At 35.7% G+C, this 20,688-nt stretch overlaps 3 pseudogenes across 3 annotated transcripts; 2 read left to right on the top strand and 1 right to left on the bottom strand.

Moving 5' to 3' along the window:
• Nucleotides 1-1,416: 1,416 nt before the first annotated feature.
• Nucleotides 1,417-4,030, top strand: LOC114937592 (uncharacterized; annotated as a pseudogene). The gene is made up of 3 exons (XR_003820911.2): nucleotides 1,417-1,600; nucleotides 1,719-2,039; nucleotides 2,571-4,030. The product of XR_003820911.2 is annotated as an uncharacterized LOC114937592 (transcript).
• Nucleotides 4,031-8,706: 4,676 nt separating this feature from the next.
• On the bottom strand, nucleotides 8,707-9,457 carry LOC114937588 (uncharacterized; annotated as a pseudogene). Its single transcript, XR_014924168.1, has 3 exons — nucleotides 9,098-9,457; nucleotides 8,854-9,018; nucleotides 8,707-8,756 (listed from the first exon to the last, which is right to left on the bottom strand). The product of XR_014924168.1 is annotated as an uncharacterized LOC114937588 (transcript).
• Nucleotides 9,458-17,904: 8,447 nt separating this feature from the next.
• LOC114937593 (uncharacterized) lies at nucleotides 17,905-20,384 on the top strand (annotated as a pseudogene). Its single transcript, XR_014924167.1, has 3 exons — nucleotides 17,905-18,357; nucleotides 18,481-19,518; nucleotides 19,627-20,384. The product of XR_014924167.1 is annotated as an uncharacterized LOC114937593 (transcript).
• The last annotated feature ends 304 nt before the right edge of the window (nucleotides 20,385-20,688 follow it).

Genomic DNA, 20,688 nt, shown 5'->3' with positions numbered 1-20,688 from the left:
TATATATATTTTTAATTAATTATTTATATAATAATTATATTTTAATATATATTACGTACACGAATAAGAAATATTTTACATTTGCTCATCATATATAAAACTATAAAAGTAATGGAAATTAAATCTTACATTAATTTATAATAGTATTATGAGGTAGTTAAAACATGAAAATCATATAAGATGAATGCTGTACATCGATTAGCATAATATGATTACAAGTCAATAAATGATTTTGCTAATACATTATTTTGAATAAAAATTAAAAAAATATAAAAACAAAAAAAATGAAATTAATAAATTTTTTTCATTTTTTGTTTTCTTCTTCTATTAATTATTTTTTCTATTATTTGAATAAAAGATGTATCGTGTGTAATAGATTAAATAGATAGATAATTTATATAAATATGTAATTACGTTTTGAAATTTATATATATATATATATATATATATATATATATATATACATATATATTAATTTCAATATATACATATACATATAAATTATTATTTATTTATTACATATACGATACACCTTTTATTTAAATAATAGAAAAAATAATAGAAAAAAACAAAGAATGAATAAAATTTATTCATTTCATTTTTATTTGTTTTTATAAAATTTTTATTCAAAATAATATATTAGCAAAATCATTTATTGCGACTTGAAATCATAATATTACGCTAATCGATGTACAGCATTCATCTTATAAGATTTCCATGTGTTACTACCTCACAATACTATTATAAATAAATGTGAAATTTAATTTGCATTACTTTTATATTTTCATATATAATGAGCAGATGTAAAATATTTCTCATTCGTGTGCGTAATATATTGGTTTTTGTATTTATACTGATTTTACACATATCAAATGCAAGAGAGACAAAGATAGAATGATACTCTCTCCTTGTCAAGCTGTCAGTATGTTACCACGAAAATTTCCCCATGAGTATAGATCTAGTGAGATTTGTTCATCCCAAATATTACATAAAAAGAAGTTACGTAGCTTCGTGAAATATTTTTTAATATATTCTTTATATAATAAAGCAGGGAGACAAAGAGTCAAATTTTGCATTATTGCTCTTAAAAATTTATAATAAATTAAATACGATCTCGTGGCTAACCCAACCTTACCCGCTGCTAGCTGCGCATTTCCCCAAGTTATATTATGAATTTTATATTTATCTTTTTTCCAAAAAATCGATCTTTGTCTCCCTGCGGACAATCCTACTGATTAAGAATATCGTAAATTTAATAAGATTCATTAAGTATTTTGGCTAATATATGGGATGAATGAATCCGTAATTCCCGGTCGGCCGATAGGCGTCTCCACCATGTCGCCTGCCGACCCTTAAGATGCCTTTCTCTTCTTAAAGGCCATTGCACGTAAAAGAGTTTTAGTCGTAACCCTAAGGCCGTAATCGCAAAGTTTGATGTCCATTTTTAGTACCTAGATTTACGCATGCGTACAAAATTCTAACCTGTATTTACACATGTGTATAAATCTGTCAAAATATAATCATTTCTAACCTGCGTGTTATCATCAAAGCAACAAATCTAAAAAGCGATTGTTCTTAATTCTTGACATTCAAAATTGATGTAAGTATACTCTGCAATTGCAGCATAATAAAGTAATTACATTTATTTAAAATTAGAAAATGTAACACCAGTTTGGCTAAATTAGAAATAAACATGTATATTTTATTAAATTTTGCAGTTCAATGAATAAAGAAAAAGTTTTCATTGCATATTCATTTCTTCAATTACATTTTATGTACAAAATTGTGATGAAAAGGAAAAAGTCTAAACGTTGGATACATAGAAAGTGGCTTGTAAGACCAATTAACACACGTCGAATGTTGCAAGGTGATTTTCATCATCTTTTCCAAGAAATGAAGGAAGACGCGGATTTATTTTTCCGATATACACGAATGGATGTCAATACGTTCAACATTTTTTTAACAATACTTCTTCCATATTTGTCATTAAAAAGCACAAAAGCTTTGCCGCCCGAACAACGCCTCGCAATTACACTCAGGTATAACTGCTTTTGAAAGCATATGTTAGCAAAAATAAATAATAAAAAATTTTTTTTTTTAATTTTAACTCAGAATAACTTTTAATCTTTTTTTGTTTCAATAATTTATATTATTTTACAGTTTTGTTTTCAATAGTTACAGATGCCTTATATTTTAATATAGCTTTTCTGAAATTAATTATTACAATTGATTTTGATATTGTGTTTCAATGAAGAATTAGATAAATGAAAAGTTTATCAAAATGCTTATTAAAATGAGATATATAAATAAAATTTTAATAATTTAAATACAACATACATATTTATAAAAAAATTGATATATATTACAAAAAACCTAAGCATGATCTAAAACGCGTTTGCACTTTTTAATATAAATTAAAAAGAAATAATAAATTTTGAAAGTTAGTGTGATCATTTTCAAAAAAATATTAACAAAAGACAAATTTTAAGAAATGTATTAATGATGAAATTTACAACAAATAAAAATACATTTTTTGTAATCAATTAATCTGTAAACAATTTTTATTCCAGATATCTCGCTACAGGCGATCAAATGCTGTCAGTAGCATTAGCCTATTGAGTAGGCGAATCAACAGCACATGCTATTGTAAAGAAAACATGTGCTGCGATAATTACTGCGTTATCGCCTCGTTTCTTGCGTACTCCAGATGAAGAAGAATGGAAAAAAATTTGTGCAGGATATTTGCAAAATTGGAATTTTCCCAACTGTGTAGGCGCAATAGACGGTAAAGATATATCAATTCAGGCGCCACCAAATTCGGGTAGTTTGTATTATAACTATAAGAAAACATTTAGCATAGTATTGTTAGCTGCATGTGATTATAATTATAAATTTACTTTAATAGACGTTGGTTCTTATGGTAGTGAATGTGATGGTAGTGTTCGCTGAATCTAATATGTCAAAATTACTCCGTCAAAATGATTTAAATTTGCTAAAAGGAAATGCAGAATTACCTGGCTCTGAGTTGCAAATGTCATGTTTTTTTGTCGCAGATGATGCTTTTGCGCTTACAGAAAATATGATAAAACCATACTCAAAAAGATATCTTAATAAAAAAAAAAAAATTTTTAATTACCGACTTTCTCGCGCTAGACGTACAATCGAAAACGCTTTCGATATTTTATCCGCTCGATTGAAAATTTTTCGAAGACCAATTGCTGTTAATCCTACTACTGTTGATAATATCATAGTAAGTGCTATTTGTCTTCACAATTTTTGAAATCAGTAAATGACGAACAATCTGTATCAAAAAGAATGTACTGTCCTCCAAATTTCGTTGATTGTGAAGACGAAAATGGCAATTTGACACTAGGAAGTTGGAGATTAGGCAAAAAAGCAATATGCAACCGTTGAAGAAAGCACCTCCTTGTCGAGCGGCACAAAAAGCATTTCGGCAAAGAGATATTTTGGCAGAATATTTTTTAACTGCAGAGGGTGAAGTACCTTGGCAGTATGACTATGTTCAAAGAGGACGCTATGCTGCCTAAATTTTTAGCGAGTTTAAATTTAATTTACAGTTACTTGTACACATTTACTAATTATTTTTATTAGCTTGGCCAATAAGTCCGTGCGGTTTTTTTTCACATGTAAATCATCGGCAAAAATCGCACGGACTTATTGGCCAACTAATATATTAATTATATGTTATTATATTTTAGTAATTAAGTTAGTAATAGTAATACAGTTAATAGTGTATAGTTTTAGTTAATTGTTATTCTAATTATATTAACATTACCATTATAGTTATGTATACATATAACTAGTGTGTTTAAAGTGTTTGAACACATACAAAAAAGATATTCAAAAAATCTTTAAATTGAATTAAATTAAATTATTCAATTTTATATTTTTTTCCTATTTTTGCTGTTTTTTTAACTTACAAGTATCAAACACGAACATAAACCAATGTAAATATAAAATATTTTAATAGAGGTGTAGTGTAAACAAGAATAAAGGTGCGTAATGTAAATGTGTTGGTTTTGAATATAATTTTTGAAATAAATATTTTTTTCGTAAAACTATAAATCTTTTATTTTGAATGTGAATTTCGCAGATATAAACACAAATTAATATAAAATCTTAATTATTAGTAAATGAATATCTATTTTTAAATATTATATATATATATATCTTGCACAAAAAAAAACAATATAACATCACAGATATATGATATTACATACTAAATCTTACATATTTTTATTTATTCTTTAAATTGCGGGAAATAAAAATTAAATGTTAATACATGCATATAATGAAGCATAACCATAGAGAATAATATATAAGAAATGTAATTGGATGCACCAGTATTTATGTATTGCTATATTGTTCAATTAAACAAAAATTAAACTAAAAAAGGATATAAAAATTGAACAATGTCGATATAATAATTTTAAAAAATAAAATGCTCCAAATTGAGATAAAAATAAATTATTTGTACAACTTTTTGGCAACACATTTCCCTATTATATTGAATTGAGCAATAACAATCTGTAAAAAAATTAAATAAAAAAAACTTAATTTTAAAAGCTAAGACTTTAAAGTGTTATTAAAGAACTTATAAAACGCGGCTCGTATTACTCTTGTATATAAAAATATTGCTTCTTCGTCTTAGCAACCTCAAGTTACCTTGTTTAATTTGATTTTAATTTTATCATTTGGATTTCAGAGTTTTTGTCGATCTTCTATATATTGAATGACTACGCGATACAAAACAAAAAGAATGATTAAAAGTAGACGCAAAATTAAATTTTCTCATAAAATCGCTGTCTAATGTGTGTATATGAAGAAATTAAAAAGAATCAATCAAGATTCAATAAACTTAAAAAAATTAAAAATTATAAAAGTACTTTTTACAAAAAATATTACTTAGATAATAAGATTTCAATTACTTTTTGGCGCTTTTCATCTCTTTTCTTTTCCGGCAAATGATTGAGTCGTGATATAATAAACTTAGCAAGATGTTCATCCGCAGATGAATCGTTTTCTTTATTTTCTTTTTTTTTTGAGTATATATTTTTTAAGCACATTTGCGATGCTCATAAATGAAGTTTCTAATAAATCGCTATCCTTTTTTTTTCTTTGTTGGACACCCCCAACAAAACATTTTGTTGGCATATTAGGTGAGGCTAAAGTTGAAGTCGTAGATGATTTTGCTACTATAACTTTTTCCTTTGCAAAGGAGTGAGATTTGTCAGATTGATTTGGAGATAAATTTTTGTTACCATAGTCTGAAATTTTCGATGATACTTCATTTTCATGCATTACTGTGAATGGACTAGATCGAAGACTATCTTCAGAAGTAAATCGAGAGCTATCTTCAGAAGTAAATCGAGAGCTATCTTCAGAAGTAAATCGAGGGCTATCTTCATAAATAAATTGAGGGCTATGGCTTTCTCTAAGATGCGCATCAAAGGTATTTGCAGGTTTTAATGACATGGATGCCTGCACTCCCATAGAACTTGTAAATGTATTTGTTATTGTAGGTTTAACATTTTGCCAGCCTCTTGATAATGCATGTGTACTTTTTTCCAATTGATTCTTAGGAAACTTGTATACACACACAACATGATATATTACAATGTGTATCTTTTCACATAATCTTTTTTCAGGAAAAATAAGTAAAATTTAATAAAGAAAAAAAAATTATTTAAAAGAATCAGTTTTAAGAATCAATAAATTATTTAATTTATTTATATTATTTCTTGTTCTGATATAAGCATTCTCTCTCAAAACGTACTTTTTACTAAGTAATATTATAAATAATAGTTTTAATTATACTGACATTTTCAGCTTCATTTTTCAACTGATTACTTTCTGTACATGTGCTTTGAATTTTTTTCAATTCTTGCTTTATTTGGGTGATGTCCTGACTTGATTGAAATGCTGGTATACTTGTTCTGCTGAAAATATTAAATAATGAAAATTTATTATATTGATAGTAATTATTATTCAATATCAATTTTCTTATTAATACATTTTTCTGTTTTTTGTTTTGAAAAGATCAATATATTTATAATGAATAAAAACCAATATTTATAAAGTTCTTAAGACAAATAGTAAGTCAGGCTCTGAGTGATAAATCTCAAATATATATATTGTAACCGTTGATTTTATGTTGTCCGTCGGATCGAAAAGGATCCGGGAGATAGGGCCGATGTAGTGGCCGACGGCACACCTTCGGCGCGGAAAGCGGGAAATTCGCGTAAACACAAAAAAATATGTTTGATTGGGCGCCAGGCGCGAGATTCGCGCCACTCTGAAAATTTACAACTCGACAAATGACCTTTATAATTAGTAAATCATCCCGAAAATTTCCGCGACGGCGATAATCGACTCGCTCAGATCGTCAGGGGGTAGAGGGGAGAGTTCGGACGGGAGAGAGGACGGAATTCGAGAGAGGCTATTTGAAATCGCTCAAATATAACAAACATTAAATATATTTAAACAATGATGAACGAAGATAGACCGACAAATAATTGTATAAAAACTTGAGTACAATGTTAGGTCAAGAGAGAAAAAATCAATATGCTTGCAATATACTACGGAGTGAACTCCGTTTTCGTGACGCCGAAATACAACTAAGCGAGGCCGTAATTCGATTCGAACAATATAATACGGCGTATGTACGGTCGGACGCGGCGCGTTGTTATTGTTCCGCGCCTTTGAGATGACCCGACGCGGTGATATCGGACGACACGCGGGACCCGGAAGTAACTTCGCACGCCTACGTGTCGAATAATTATTAACGCACGAGACTTAGTAAGGTCCGTGCGGCGTAATTAATTCCGATGGTTTTAGGCAATACAAAATTTCCGTAAACTCGAGTCGGTCCCGCGCGACTTCCTTTGAGATCGCTCACGCCGGTCGTCCCTCGCAATATTTTACAAAGAATCCGAAGACGGCACGGATAAGGATATGCGCGAGAAAGAATACGCTATTTCGGATGCGTGACTCTAAACAATTTTCTATTCTCGGATATAGAAATTCTAATAGACAAGAACGACACAGTAATTACGAGACGATACTTTAATTTTACATTAACGTGACCAAAATCGCGGCGACTGTCGGCGTATCCGCGGGAGAGAGAGCCTCTCTTAATATACGCGCGGGAGAGAGCACGCGGTCAGCCGGGCGCCGGGATAAATTCTACGCGGAACGAAACTCTAAATCAAACTCTCAAAATCACGAAATTACCGGTGAATCTAATAACCGGCCGCAGCCGTGACACGCTTCTCTCCCGAATACGGTACTCACAAAAGAATTTAGCGGCTTTACAATATTATATAGGGCCGTTCGTCTCACCGGTATCGCCGGGTCCTCGTATTCTTCGGCATCCGCGCAGGAACCTCTGCTCTCTGGAACGCCTCGCCGAACAGTGACGAGCAAGAGGCCTGCCGGGATCACGCCGATAATGTATTGGGCATTTTCCACCCGTGGCGCTCCTTATCCTGGCAGGGCCGCCGGGTACCCCGTGGGGCCCTGCGAATTTTCCCGATGTAAATTTTCTCTCGCCGTTCCTCTTTTCGTCTGCATGGAGTTCCGCTGTTCATCTATATGGGCCGTCGGGAAGACTCCTACGAGCGCACCTCTTTGCGACTCCTCCCAAAAATCCGCCAGATCGATTGTTTGATCGATGGTGAAATTTTTGTGTATCCGGATCTGCGGGGCTCGAGGCAGGGTATCTCCCGCGCCTATTGTTTCCGGGGCTCTCTCGCCTCTCGCGAGAGAGTGGCCATCCCCGTCTCTGGCCGGAATCTCTGCGAAAGAAGGAACATTTTACGGCGGTACCCAAGTTCTTAACGGGAGGAGCAATCCAGAAAATCTAGGTGAAAATGATATTTACCGGGCGTGATCCGGACTTGGTGGTTTCTGCTCGGTCCTAAATCGTCCTCTTCGTCCTCTCCGTCCTCTCACTCTTTCTCTCTATTGGTTTCTTCGGTTGAGACACGTACCCTATGCAAAATTGCCCGCCGAAAACGCCAAAAATCGCTCAAACAAAAATCATAAATAAAGTACTTCGCGAAACGGGTGCGCGAAGCGCATCCTCCGACGCGGTAGTAAACGCAAAAATGGTTTTTCGGGTGCTCTCTCTCTTTCAAAGATTGGCGAGAGAGCAAAGGTTCCCGAATTTCCCGCCTTCCCGGCCGGGCCTTTGGCCCTTGTGACGGACAGTACAAAATGTCACGTCACAATATATATATATATATAAAATGGAGAAAGAAGAGCTGAATAATGCACTACGTAAGAGGCATCAGAACAAATGATGGTTCAACACAAGGATCAAAATGTTTGAATAAAGATTTTATCATTCGAGAAGTAATTTGTTCTGATACCTCTCACATAGTGCATTCGGCTCTTATTTGCCTGTTATACATACAACAAAATTTTCAAAAAGTCATGAAACTATTGAATCATATGAAAAAAATCCTTACAATTATTAAAATAAAAAATAGTACTTAAATAAACAGTATTTTATATTTTAATTAGTTTTATTAAATAGAATGTTTATTTTTTCTCCATATTCATAAGCACTTGATTCTTGCGATTCAATATTTTTTTATGAATGTTTTTGATAATCTAATAAATATTGATAATAAATAAACGATACACATTAATATTGTAATTAACAAAAAATACCTTTTATTTTGATAACCCAGATTTAATTCTTTTAATGTGTTCTTGTCCTCTTTAATAGACTGTAATGAAACATTAGTAAAAGTCCTACAATACAATTGTTGAAATGATTAATCATGCATTTTAACATGTTATTAAAACAATGAATTTTTAGTATACCTTCTTCTCTGAATGTGTTTTTCCATGAATTTTATGTTTTCATACAGCGGCCACTGTTTTATTGTTTGTGCTGCACTACCACTGCGCGTGTAGCATAATCGTTTAATCTTCTTTGTTTACTAAATCTATCTTTCAGCCTTTTCCATCTTTGTTGTACTTCAATATCTGTTGAAAATATTGTAATGTAAATATTTTATTTCCAAAATATATTTTAGCATATCAACGTTTTCTAAGACATACATACCTGATATGTTACATGTTTGTGCTATTTCCTCCCATGATTTTTGTTTCATCATATGATCCTTGTAATTGGCATTACTCTTGTTATATAAATGAGGATAGCTTTGCACGCAAGCAATTATCAATTCATCTAAGGTATCGACGAAATCGCCCACGTCACTACTTTCACAATTCTCTTCAAGTTCTCTTGAATTCATTGAGTTATTCAATTCAAAATTTTCATCACAGCTTTCTATATATGTATGATCAAACATTTTGAATAATAGCTGAACAAACAGAATAGCAATAAGCAACAACACAAATTTTTACAGTTGCAATTACAAATTACGAAGTTCGAAAGTTAGAAAGTAAGGTTATGTTTTCAAGTCAGTCGTACATGACTTTAAGATAAGCTTATTTATTAAATATTATGGAATTAATGGAAGAAATTGATGATATTGAAAATATTGATTAATCGTGATTTTCAAGTAGAGAACGTGTACGAAAACGATACATTCGTGATGGACTTTAAAACCCTTTTATAATAAATAAAGATAGTAATTAGCTCTGTTAAATTTAATGATTGTAAACAAAAAAGGGCTATAAGAGCTATTAAACACATACAATACAGTTGTCAGATGATATTAATAAAATTCATTTAAAACCATATAATAAATACATAAGAATTAAACATTTATGCGAAATTCATTTAAAACCAAATAATAATACATAAGAATTAAACATTTATGCGAACGTTTCGGTTGACATTTCAAGCCTTCTTCAGCACAATACAAACATTTTAATAATAAATTAAATTGTAATATTAAACATTATAGACAGTAATTAACAAAGTCACGATAATAAATATATAAAGTCAGTTTTTTGTCTTGTTCCATATGTTGCTAAACAAGTCATCGTGTATGACAGCCAATATTTCTGATACATACTGTGTTCGAGCGACCGTACCGTGCATTCACCTATGATTATAGACTTCCTGATTTACTGGTCAAGGGAGGTATTTTGCTTGAATCCTCATGATGTAATGTTGTTAAACATTAAATTGAGATCTAAATAAACAATATCCGATTATTTATTGTAATCTGTCAAGTAAAATGCACTGCACACTCACTCAGACAAATTGGTGATTATTTTACAAAAGTTTAAAGTATCAGATCCGACGTCTTTTTAACAAAGTTTTTTTTACTGAAGACAAAACAGAACGTTTAACCGTCGAAACTCTCAGATCTCAAATGAGACAGTAACTCAGTGTTTCACCTTTTTATATCAAGGTTTGTTTATATACCCTGATAATTTTGGCAGAGACTCTATAATGTTATTATATATATCAGGCAAAAATTCAGTATCATTTTGTAGATTTAATCCATTAGCTTGTCTTTTATATATAACATTTCCGATATTAGTCTTTTATTATAATACGGTTCTTTATCTAAAATTTTAACTTCATCCCAGTCAAAATCATGGGAGAACTCTAATCTATGATCAGTAACAACTAATTTATTAGAACACTTTCTGTTGATGTGTTTTTTATGTTCCGTAATCCTAGTATTCAATTTTCTGCTAGTCTGAGAGAGTCTAGTGTCAGTTTTTCTTGTAATCCCTGTCAATTGTTCTGTGATATTCGGTAAATAAGGTACAGTAAAAAACAAAGAAGAGTCATTTGTCTGATTTAGATTGTTGTTTTTAATATTATTTCTAGTATAAAATAGAATTTTTAGTCTATCATTAATTGTGTCAAAAATGAATTTTACAGGATAATTATTATTTATTAGGATGTTAATAATCCTTTCTATATTTTCCTGATGAAATGAAGGATGTGATAATATATCATTTTTTATAATAATTTACAAATTAAAAGACGCTATATATTAATAAGGATTCCTTCTATATGGAATATTAACAAAAATTGAAGAAGGATTAGCAAAAATTAACAATCATGGTCTGCCGGTTTCACCAGTACAATACAAATTGTTAATATGTTTAAGATACTACGCAACACACACACACACACACACACACACACAGAGAGAAAGAGAGAGAGAGGTGTGTCTAAAAATAAATATAAATATATTAATAAAATTTATCTTTATTATTATTTTTTAATATTGCATTTACTGGATTATCTTCTTTTTCAGCATCATCAGTCTCATCACTGCTTGAGTCTATAACATTCAATTGTCATTGTCATCAATTCTAAATTCTTATTCATAAACAAATATGTTAATAGAAAATATCAATAAAATTAGTTATTTTATCATTTGTATAAAGTGTGATAATAGAATCATTATTAACTTCTTGGAAATCATCATCAATAAAGTCTATGCCCTCCACATTTTCAATTAATTCCTCAGGAATACAATCATTATTTTCTTTGTTGTCGTTCTGAAAAATATTTATTGTTACTATTTTTTCAATTTTTATTATAATATAAATAAATAAAATAACGATGAGAGAAATTACCTTCTAGTATTTATCTGATAAATTTGATGAAAATAATGTTGGTGCAATTGTCATTAAATTGGGTGCTATTGCGGCAATGTCCGGGTCAATCTCTGCAGATTTAGGTTTAGGTCCACCACCTGTTGATAAACGTGCATGTTTTTCCTGCGTAAGGACATCTCTCTGTACTGATTTTAAATTACTCCATAATTTTCTAAATTAAACGCTTCTCTGTAATAATTTATTACACATTAAAATGTTAAAAATTAAATTACTTTGAATATAAAAAGTATTTAAAATCTAGCTTAAAAATGAAGCTATCTACCGCAAATATCATATTAGATTTTCTTCAGATATAATTAATATTTTTATTTTAAGCATTTAACATACCTAATTAGAAAAAATTTATAAATTTCTTACCTTACTTGAAACAATAGATATATGCATCGCAAGTTTGATTCCATGCTTCTTCTTTGTCTTTCAAAGTTGTAGCATTACTTTTTTTCAAGGAGAATATTTTGTTAAAATTTTAAGGAAGAATTCTCTTCGGGATCTATATAATGTTTTTTGCTTGATATTTTTTTTTACAGAAAAGTTACTTTCTAACAATACTTTAGAGTCTGCAATAATTTGATACATGAATAAATGGTATAGACATACAACTCGTTAAATTTTTTTATATTTAAACACATATTTCATTGGCTGATACATCAGAAAAATCTCGAAGATTACTGAAAGTAAATCAGATCATCTTAAGCACTAACTTAAGTTAAAAAAATTTTAAATAAAAAGAAGTGCTTATTTTTTTATGAAGATCGTCTCATTTTAATTAAAACTATGAATACATGAAGTCTCAAGTCATACTTATACAAACAAGACGATCTTAATCAAGAAAATCTTAAGACGATGTTTAAGCTTGGACTTATGAATACCGTCTAAAGTCAACTCTCTAAAATTTGTCTATTTTTTTGGATATTTTTTTTATTCCTTTGATTATTTTAAAATGTGTATTGTATAAGAAAATTATACTGATTTATTTGATTGTGGTAACTTTTAGGTATACTGTACTCGATATATTACGTTTGTCAAAAGTATCAAGTTATTTTACGTTTATTGATAGAATTTTTGTGAAGATAGAAATAATATATGACTTTAGCATGTCTCTCTTCAGATATAAGAAAATATCTCAAGTAAGAAAAAACTACTTCTAAAATATCATTCAGGGTAATAAAAGTTTTTATTGAAAAATATAATTAAAAGGAAATATTGTGTTATGAGCAATAAGAATAATAATGTTATAATATTAATTTGTTGTATAAAATATTATAATCCTTTTAAGGTTGATTACGATAGTGACAGCAAAAAGACAGTTAAAAAGAAAAAAGTTATTGTGCAACCGGCGCGCGGAAAGTCGCCTTTTGATGGGATTTTAGAAAGGGCTCTTTCCACGCACCAGTCACACAAAATATCGTAGCCAACATGTGCGGGTCGTAAATCGGCTGATCATGCGGATTGTCACACTGGGCTTCGCTTTGTGCGCCAAACTTCCGCACTCTCGGCCGATTTACGATCCTCCGCACTTGTTAGCTAATATACTCTTAATATATAAAATATATATTTAAAATTTTTCCTCCTTTTAGTGACACATATTCTTGATATGGGCAATATAAAAATCACTTTCTGTTACGTAAATTCTAATTGACTAATGGGTTTATTTATGCTTGCACATTCTATCAAAGATTTATTTCGCCGTAACTCAATAACACTCCTGAGGAGTTCTCATTTTACTTTATTTAATTTCTTTTTCATTTATCCAACTCACTCATATGCATTTATTATAACAATAATGTTTAGACATGCATAAATCGTCGACGTTGTATTTATCCACTTTTTACAATATGCTACATTAAATAATAATATATTTAGACTACCTATATTTAGACATTCGCCTCTGGTTTTGAAATGTTTATTCAAAATTCCAAATAAAATTTACCTAAATAGAATATAATATATATTTATATCATTAAATTTCGGGCGTTAACCTATCGTTAATTATAACATACAATATTCTAATTAAATATAAAATAATTTACATTTATAATATCCTATTTGGATATTCATCTTTCATTAAATTGGTTAACTATTAGAGTTTATCTATTATACATTATAGGATTTTACAATTAGCCTAATACCAAAAATTGGTTACCAGGTTACTTATATTGGCGCGGTAATAGGAACCATAATTGGCCTATCAATGGGAATATTATGGAATGATAACTTTGGTCCGATAAAGGATAATTATACGCGGCCAAACATGGTGAACAATGTTCAGCCATTAATGGTTAATTTATTATGCCCATATTCAATGCCAATAATGACTTTAATATAGTGCTGTACTTTCTTTATTTTTTAAAATATTTAATAATTGTTTATATAATTATATTGCAATTATACTAAAAATAACTTAGGAATGATATATTTTTTTTTTTTTTTTTTATAGTCAGGAAATTTGCCTAAACCAAACTTCGCCGTCCTGACCCCTGAGGGAGGGTCAGGAGGCTTTGTGGTGGATTCCCGCCCGTAGTATCCCGAGGGACTATCGGGCGGGGGACCGACCTAAAACCTGACTGAAGCCCCTGGTCGTATGGGTATTGTCCACCGCGGAACCGCGTAAGCATTACTTCACGGTGGACACCCGACCGGCGTCCTTAAGGTAGGACACATCCCCCGAGAGGATACTACAGGTATCCCCCCGGAGAGGACATTCCCTTGCCCCGAAAGGGCATCGGAGGGAGCCGGGCTACTAGCTCCCCCCGGACTTCCCTGGGTCGACGTGCAATGGGATCAGGGCCCCCACCCTTCTCCCTGCCGAACCCGGTTAGTGAGACGGCCGCAGCCACCCACCCCACATTTAAGACGTCACAGGACGTCACCAACTACGTGGACAGACATATACACAATCCACGACAGAGACCAAATAAGGGCCACAGGCCCAGCCCTCTAAGGGCCAACAGTGAGGCACAATGGCCGACCACAATAAAGGTGGGAGGGTTGTTACTCCCACCTATAAACGAAAGACAACAAAATTAAACAAAAACAACATGAACTTGGCGCGGGTGAAGAGGCCGCGGAGTCACCTTTCGGCAGCCTCCCCGGCACTCAAACACCCATCGCCGCTACCTACTAAAACATAGACTTGGCGGAGCAGGGACACCACGGAGTCACCTTTCGGCAACCTCCCCGGAATCCCCGCATCCACCGCTACGCACTACGACTATAGGACAGAACGACACTAGACATTGGAAGCAGAGCTGCAGCCCGGCACAGGGGAGCCACCTCTCCGTGACCTCCCCCGCCCCCGGCTACAGTCCACCTCCATCCACTCGGGGCTATCGGGTGTCCCCCCAACAGGGGGCCCCGGAGCCTGCACGCGCTCCACAACAGGAGCGCCCACCGGGGCAGCCCCGATCTCCAAGAGCCGTCCCCCAACAGGACGACCCAGAGCCTGGCGCCCACCATCCGCCCCGAAAACTGAGGGCCTCAGGCACCCCTGAGCCCCCAAGGAGTGGGCTGCCGACACCCCCCTGTCCGAACAAATCGGACAGCGGGGAGTGGCGCCACAAACCGCCGCGCGATGTCCCGACACGCCGCAACGATAGCAGCGGTCGGAACGATCGACACCTCCCGAGCATCGATTGCGAGTATGCCCCACCTCAAGGCAGCGGAAGCACCGAAGGGGACGGGCGCTAAGCAGCTCCACCCCCAACATCCCCCAGCCTACCCTGATTCTGCCCTCGGATACGGCCCTACGCGCCGTTGCCACCGGGCAACGCACCCACACTGTGCTCCAGGGAGAGCCCTGAGGAGTTCGAATCTCTCCTATTCGAACATCCCCGACCGAGCATCCCCCCAGAGACACCAGGGCACCGCGGATGTCATCCCGGGAGGCGATTCCCTCCCCCATAGTCCCACGGATCCGGAGATCCATGGTTTTCTGGGGGCGGGAGACCACCACATCCCCGCGATCCGCGAAGACGTCGCGAATGCGACCCGCCAGGAGGTCCGCCTTCTCGCCGGTGTTTCCACCAGGGACCTGCAAAAGCAGGCCCCCAGTGGCGGCGAACCGCATGTTCAGCGGAGGAATGCCAAGTTCCTCCAGGCTGATGCGCTCCCCGGCCTCCCGCAGGATCTCCGCATATGACCTCTTGTCACCGACAGAGGTCACATGCACCGCCGCAGATTCAGGCTGCCGAAGCCGTCTCGGAACCCTTCTCTTCCGCGTAACCGGTCCCGGCTGCGGAACCTCAGCTAAACCCCCCCGAGGCCCAAGGCCCCCAGCCCCCCCAGCAGCCGAATTGGCCACGGACGGGGACGGAGACCCAACCCCCGAGAAGGAGACCGCCCTCCTTACACCCCGACCCCGTCTCCCACGCACAAGCGTCGAGAGGACGGGGGAAACCCTCTTGACCGGGGGAGCAGAGGCAGACGACCCTACCCCCTCCCCCCGGGAAACCAAGGAGGACCTGAGGGACTCCACAGTCCTCCTCAGGCCCTCAACCGCCTCGGTGATGCGACTCCCAACGAGGAGATCCACCCGCGCTAAAAGCTGCTGGTGTGGATCCCCCCCCGAAGCCGCATCAGAGGACTCAAACAGAGTCCTCCGCGTCTCAGAGATGGTCTCCTTGCCAGAAGGCTCCAGCTCAGAGACCACCTCTCTGCCCCGTCTCCGCCGCGATCTCTTCTTCGCGGGAGGCGCCTCTTTCTCCCCAGAAGAGGGAGGAAGGGGAGCCAACATACTGCGAACAACCTCCAACTCCTTGCGGAGTTTTTGGTTGCTCGCCTCCAGCTCACCAACACGTCCCTTGAGCCTCTCGATCTCCTCCACGTGAGCCCGGCAGTTATCCGACAGGACTTGCTCCCTGTCAAGGACTTCCACCGGGCCATGAAGAATACTGGGCTCCAACGCATCAAGCGCGCCACCAAGCCCCCCAGGGGAGGCAGAGGCAGCGCCCAATGCGCCGTCACCCAGTCCACTTACCTCAGGAGGCACATCCCGCGGTGAGTCCCCACGGGTCACCTCCGTCTCCTTATCCCGGAGATCAGGCTCCTCCTCTATAATTTTTAAGGCACACTTCTTCGAATAACTTCGAAGGTGTGCCTTCAGGTGCCCGTATACTCCTAGCCAACGGAAGGCACGAACGCTCTCGTCCTGGAGGGCGTGCCGGATTTCGGTCACGAGATCGCTCGGATCGTCATCCTCACCCAGCTCCTCCCAGGCAATATCCAACTGGATGAGTTGGTCCTCCACCTCATCCTCTGTCCTGCTCCTCGGCACTGTCGCTCTCTCATCCGCGGACCCAGCCGGCAAATCCGCGGACGACCTGTCGTATGTTGACGACGAGGAGGGAGCCAGGCCTGCACCCCCCCCCCGCCGGTTCCTAGTTACCGACCCTAGGACAGTCTCTTCTTTTTTAGAACCGCTCATCATATCTGAAAAAAGAAATTGGTTTTTTTCTGTCGGGGGTTTTCCTTCCCCTTAGGAGGTTGCCTTACTCAGCTAACGGGGCCTCCCCCCGGGTGTTATCTTCGGTGTTTTCCTTCACCTAGTGCAGTGGACAAGTCCTTTTTAGGGCCTGCACGCCCATCGCACCTCGTTCATCCATCACCACACACTCCAGCTCGGGTACCTCGGGATTGCGACACCCGTACACTACAGGGATGAGTCTGTAGTGCCCCTGAGGGAAGGAATGATATATTTAATTCGACCCAAACTAGCCAAGAAATTTTTATTTTATTTTCACAACGTTTCGACCATCTGTTTTTGGTCCTTTTTAAGTGAAAAACTAGAATGGTACAATTAATTAAAATTAATAAACATTTTTTATGTTAAACGCAAGAATTAAAAATTTTTTACATACTTCCTTGATAAAAGCGCAGTTAGTTGACACTGTTGTCATGATTATTATAATAAACAATATGATTATCGGAATTTTTTAAAAACATTTTTAATAACTTTTGAAAGAAAGTAACCGCATCTTATCGTCATGATGGATCGTCAAAAAACTGAGTATATAAAATTTTTATACGACTTTTTGCAACGTCTTTTCCTACTCCGAAACGCCAAGTTCGGACAGGGGAGCGTTCAATTTAAATATTCTACAAGTTCAAACCCTAAAACGGTAAAAATCGGTAACAAAAGAGTTAATTACTTGTACTTAGGTACTTTCGGTAACTCGCGGTAAAGTTGGGCGCCAGGCGCATGTGAATGCGCCACGATACTAATGAGAACGGTACTTAAGGTAACTTCTCAAAATTTTATAGTGAGTCGCGGGTCTATAGAATTTTTGGGTCTATGGTTGAGAGAGAGGTAGTAAGAGAGACATGCACGTGGTGATATAAATTGACATAGATATATTTGACACTTAGGAATGACAATTGTACATGTAATAAATATGGATTGACAGTGACACAAGAATTCGTGAAATTTATGGCTCATTTTATCAAGCACGCCAACGCATCCAAAGAGTTGCCGATTCTATTATTACTTGATAACCACACTTTCCATCTCAGCGTGGAGGCCATGGATATAGCAGTTGATAATGGCATCACGATGCTTTCTTTCTCTTCCCATTGCTCGCATCGTATGCAACCCTTTAGATGTTAGCGTATTCGGTCCATTCAAAAAGATGTTCTACACCCAGTGCCAAGCTTGGATGAAAAATCACATCGGCAGAGATTTGGAATTACATCACATAGCGCCTATCGCTGATAAATGTCTCGATGCGTGTACCACGCCTAAGAATATCAAATCTGGGTTTAGAGCAACGGGTATTTATCCATTCGATCCGAATATATTCACGGCTGAAGATTTCTTAGCAACTGATTTAAGCGGGGAAACTCAATGCACTGATGACGACAATGACGATCCTGCTAATTGTTGTGTTTTAATAGTTAGTCCAGATGGCATCGAAACCGTCGCACATAAAGAGACCACTTCTGAAGTCACCACTTCTAAAACGGCCAGCACATCATTGGCGCCGGGCACATCGGCTGCAGTTCTTCGCAGTGCATTGCAAGATGTTGGACCTCTCAAACACGATACACCGGCCAAAAAATCCAAGCGAGGCCGCAAGTCAATGGAAACTACCATTTTGACTTTGCCTCAAAATGTGGCCAACTTACACAAGAAAGCTGAGGACATTAACCTTGTATATCGTAAAAAACCATTTATTTCAATTTGTTTTTCGCGCGCGAATTTGGGACCGCGCCTTATCGCGCGTAGTAATATTCGGCAGAGAGCGTGCCTAGGAGCCCCCCCACTCGGGCGAGCGGGCGAGAGCTAACTCGATCGCGGAGAGAAGCGGACGCACGCGTGAGGCGACACGTTTTCGCGAGAACAAAGGCGTCTAGTATTTTTACCTGCGATAACGCTTTCAGTTATACCCTTAAGTGCAACGAAACTAGCTTGTATTTTGACCGAAGCAAATAAATATTGTGATAGAAGAAGAGTTAAAAATCTTTTCGACCACATCGTCGCTGACTCCTTCCAGAGACACGTGTGGCGGGCACATGCCCTCAGCGTAATCATTACGCAACATCTTGTTTAGAATAATAAAGTCGTCAAAACGAGGAGTAAAATATAATATGTACAATATAACGAAAATTTGAATAATATAATGTAAAATATAATCGAGAAAATAAATATATCCTACAATAGTTATAAATGCTTTATTGACATTGCAAATTTCTTATTTATGTAGCAACATATGTGCATTCTAATCTATTTATTAATGTATTAAATCTTTATCATAATTTATTTCTTTCCTTATTTTAGATGATAAAGCACTGTGTTGCCAGTGGCTGTAATGTAAAGCAGAATCTTATGTTGTTTCAATTTCAGAAAGAACCAGATAGGTGTGCAAAATGGATTTCATTTGTAAATCGATTAAATTGGCAACCTTCTACAAGTAGCACATTATGCGAAGTATGGTATGTATATTTTGTGATATCAATAATTTTACTGATAAATAATTAAAAATATTATACTAATTTCATATTAATAAATTTTTAACTAATATCGACTTTTTTAATGCGTAGCTTTACTTTGACAAGGATCAATGGAAACGGCAAAGAGTTGATGGTTCAAAAAAGTTGAAATGCTCAGCTATTTTATCACTACAATGTTCCACAGAAAATTCAAAAACAACAAAAAACAGCAAAAATAATGGAAATACCAGAAACAATGGAAACACCGGAAATAAGGGAAACAATGGAAATAAGGGAAACATCAGAAACAACAAAAGCAGTAGAAACAGTGGAAATATCGAAAGCGATAGAAACACTGAAAACAAATACAAAAATACAGTCGTCAGATATACAAATTGTAGATAGTATGGAAGATGAATCCATTAATGCTTTGAAACGACAATTACTTTTGAAAAATAAAGAATTAGCCGCACTCCAGTTGAAATACTATACTTTACAGAAAAAGACAAATTTGATTTTTAAAAGTTACTACAGTGTAAAGAAGCGAAATAAATTATTGGCAAATAAGCTAAAAAGATTACAAAATCATCGCAAGCAGAAATTTAGTACCCAGTTGCATGACGACAAATAGGTTTAGATTAAAAATGGCAAAAGGAAGAAAATGAAGTAATGAAACGATTATCAATGAATTAATATATAAGATGAAATAGGGCACACAGGGCTATTCAGATTTTGTCAAAAGGTTTCCAATTTTCCCTTCAGTTTGAACACTTCAGAAAGCGTTGTATTTCATTCACCTTAGACAATGGAAGAGTGGAAATCTAAATTGGAGCTCTCTGAAAAATATCAATATTAAGTTACAGTTTTAAGTACAATAAGTATTTGTCATTTATTTTCGAATAAAGTTGAATTTACTTAAACATGTTCAGAGATGAATCGGTAAGATGATTTGATAGTCAAACAACTTGCTCTTTTTCCTGCACAGTGGAAAATTATAAAATAACATTAAAAGTGTAGACATAACTTAAAACAAACATCAAAAATGTAGACATAACTTAAAACAAACATCAAAAATGTAGACATAACTTAAAACAAACATCAAATATTTCAATTCCAAGAGTTCGAAAGAATGCATAATTTAAAGTTTTTATATAAAGTGATGTAAAATCGGTA

This window comes from Nylanderia fulva, unplaced genomic scaffold, assembly GCF_048542155.1.
Source record: "Nylanderia fulva isolate GAGA-0341 unplaced genomic scaffold, ASM4854215v1 Scaffold143, whole genome shotgun sequence".
NCBI classification, from domain to species: domain Eukaryota; kingdom Metazoa; phylum Arthropoda; class Insecta; order Hymenoptera; family Formicidae; genus Nylanderia; species Nylanderia fulva.
This window is presented reverse-complemented; position numbering and strand designations above follow the sequence as displayed.